We start from the raw sequence: 3475 nt of genomic DNA, 5'->3' as shown, positions 1-3475 counted from the left end.
ATTAGTACAGACGTATATAAACTTACAAGATCCTAACATTTTCCGTGCAAGTTCCATCATGGCACATCACGGCCACCTCCGCTAACCACAGTGAAGCAAGCCTCAGAGATTGCAACGCTCGCCCTTCGAGTGAACAACTGACAGCTTGTTCAAATATCCTCTCCGGAGCATTGAGCGGGAGGCGACAGCAGCCCAGTTTTCCTAACGGTGTCAACAGTTCCAGCAGTCCTCTTGCTCACGTGAATTCGACTGTGGTTCCTTCACAAGACACACCGCAGCTGTTAGTTTAATACCAGCCGCAAGCTTTAAGCAGTTTGTTTTCGAATTGCCATGTTAATTAACGTCCAGATTTTCATGAGCCACAAATCCACCGGATTTCACTGAACATTTTACCGTTTCCATCTTGATTTTTAAATGGAAAAACTATGAAGAAGCACCGGCTTTACATTCGAACTATGCAAAGTTTGTTAACTTTGATGGTTTGCTCTGACATTTTTGACAGCTTTCGTCTTGTTCAACCAATCAAATCATTTGAACCATTCTAACAAGGATTGTGATTGACTTATTTTAGCGTGCTCTATCAGAGTACGGATGCACGCTGACGCCACTTCTGTTAGTTTAGAAAATGAATTTTGTTTTGAAAATAGGGTGAATGCGTGGGAAAATAAAAGGATTCTATATCATAAAACAACTAAAGAAGCCTCGACTGTGCTCTGTTCTGTTGTAAAGCACTTAGGAAGCGGCTAGAGCACTCACGAAGTAGGGAGAAACGCTCGACTACGTCTCGTGTTTCCCCCAACATTTCTTTCGTTCTTCAGTCGCTCCCTGCGTGCTTTACAACAGAACAGAGCACAGTCGAGGCTTCTTTATTTGTTGATTATGGAATAAGGAATTCAAAGAGCATCTTGCCTCACACGGAAAACTGGATATCTCTAAATTGTTTGAAGGTTCTAAGAATTTCCCTCAACAATAAGGTATTGAGCCTAAAGCAAAATATATAAACAATGCCCCGCAACTTACGAATCAAATCAAGATTTAGTTATAAACTTAATACCGTCGTCAGTACTAGTGAAATCACTCTCATGTTACGTGGACAAGAACAAAAAAAATACGGTAACAATAACTGAACACTCACTGCCGCGATGGCCGCGCGCGGCTGCTTCATCATTTGAGGCCACCGGCCGTAAAAATGTATGTTTCCGTCTTTCGAACAATTAAAGAGGTTTTTTTGGAAAAACAAACTGCATCGCGATAATCAACTTAGTAGTGCCTAGCAACACACGAAATATGAGGGGAAAGAAAATTATTATCTTGGCCACCATCTGCTCAAAATTTTCAGGCATCGCTCCTTTTAAGGAGCACATTAAACATTAAAATGTGTCATACATGAAAAACACTTTTACCGTTTGATCGAAGGGATGTTATTTATTAAGAATGGACCTTAGGTAGTTTCATGCTACAAAAAGGTTTTTATTTGACAGAAAAACAAGTTTGATTGAAGAAAGAAAAAGACTTAATCTCTAAACTATCAGAAACCTGTGTCACTGGTTACGAGAAACTCGGGATTCTTAAGGATGATGTAAAGATTGGCACTAATTTTCCATCGAACAATGACATGCATTATTTAGTATGGAATAACGAATGCAAAGAGCATGACTTGCCTCACGTAGGAAAGTGAATATTCCTAAATTGTTTGAAGACTACAAGTATTTTCCTCTACAATAAGGTAAGCCTGAAGTAAAATATATAAACAATGTCATGTAACTTACGAATCAAATGTTAATCGTGGATCTATCAGCTTATTTTCGTGTGTCGATGGTAAATTGGTAAATTCTAGATCACTAACAGATCGATTAACATCAATGCGAAAACAACAAGAAGCCATACGTTATTAACTAACATTACCCTTTTATGGTTTAAGCTAAAAACGATAGTAGTACACTACGACAATTCGCTAAAAACTTAATACCGGCGTCATGATCAGTGATAATGAAAGCATTCTCATGGTACATCAACAATAACAAAAACGAATAGGGTAACAATGGGTGAATCCTTACTGCCGTGATGGCTGCGCATGGCTGCTTCATCGAGATGGGACTTTAGAGCCACTTTAGTTACTGGGCGCTCTCTAGTAGATGGATGCTTAACGGTGTTCGATTGTATACTAGACGTTTCCATTGGAATTAAAAGAGAAATGCTGCTAAAATTGTGATTGCAAGCTTTTAGATTATTATTTATAGTTTTATAGTTTACATTATTTAGGAAGCTTTTTTATATCGATTGATCAGAACGTATGTCATTATACCTTTAAATTTTTACACATTTGCATTTTGAACGAGTTTTTAGATCCTAGAGGTAATGCATCAGTCAATTCCAGCTTTGGCCCCCCCCCCCCCCCCTCCCGGGCAATAGTGGGGCATTTTCCCGGACTGTCCATCTCGGGGGTCGGGCATTAGCCTTCCACCCAATAACCCCGGGGCATTTGACCATCTCATTTTTTTTACCCTACAGCATTGTCGCTTGCTTAATGACAAATTCTTCGGCAAATACAGCAAGTTTCTTATTGAATACGTCTATATAGGACATAAAATGGGACGCTAGAGCTGCAGAATGACCTATTTTTGCCCTAACTACGGGAACAAGACCAGCTAGGAGTTAATTTGGCCTGAATTAGCTTAGATTTTACTGAGAGTAAGACGAGAAACGAAAGAAAATAAAACATTTTTGACATGTTTGAGCCACCACCCCGGGGCATTTGAACAACTATTTTGTCCCGAAGGTGGGGCATGTGCCAGTTTATTTTCAAAAAATCCTAATTCCCGGGGGTCGGCCCGGGGGGGGGGGGGGGATGGGCACTGTTGGAATTGACTGATGCATAACGTGTTAGAATAAATGATAATGATAAATAAAATGATGACAGGTGGAGGTTCACTGTTGGACCATTCCGTCCATTGGGCTTTCAAATTAACAAAATGAAACATTGCTCAGCCACTTATTTTTCACTGAATTAATAGGAGGAAAAAAATATGCTTTGACAGGTAGAAATTCATGTGGACCATTCCGTTCATTCGGCTATTGAATTGGCCAAACTGAGAAATTGCTTAGCCACTAATTTTTCAATAAATTAAGAGGAGGCAAACAATAGGCCTTGATAGTTTAGGACCGATCTGTGCGGAGCGTCATTTACTGTTTTCACAATCCCATGCGCTGGTACCCGTTACCTCATGGGTGTTTTCTGAGTTTTTTCATAAATAAGTAACAATTGTTCTTCAAGGGCGCGCCCAATATGAGATGATATATATAACGCGTCGAGCTGGTTACAGTCAGTTCATATCGCAACAAGTCCGAGAAGAATAACAGTTCTAGTAAATTTTCAAACGCTCAACTAACCGGAAGATGCAAAAGCTATATGAACTACAAAGAAACGTACTTGTAAACAAGTGTCACGTGACCGCTAAGCAAATCGAAAAGCGAG

The 3475-nt window shown here is 39.8% G+C and overlaps 1 protein-coding gene across 1 annotated transcript in view; it reads left to right on the top strand.

Moving 5' to 3' along the window:
- Nucleotides 1–1450: 1450 nt before the first annotated feature.
- The window catches only part of LOC146480995 (uncharacterized), a 31740-nt gene continuing 29715 nt past the window's right edge, over nucleotides 1451–3475 (top strand). Inside the window, exon 1 of the mRNA XM_085108686.1 lies at nucleotides 1451–1726. The gene's annotated coding sequence lies outside the window, so the exon portion shown is untranslated. The remainder of the gene's footprint in view (nucleotides 1727–3475) is intronic.

Source organism: Pavona decussata, unplaced genomic scaffold (assembly GCF_977016875.1).
Source record: "Pavona decussata unplaced genomic scaffold, jaPavDecu1.1 SCAFFOLD_51, whole genome shotgun sequence".
Lineage (NCBI taxonomy): Eukaryota > Metazoa > Cnidaria > Anthozoa > Scleractinia > Agariciidae > Pavona > Pavona decussata.
Note: the sequence above shows the minus strand (reverse complement) of the source record. Positions and strands in the feature narration are given on the sequence as shown.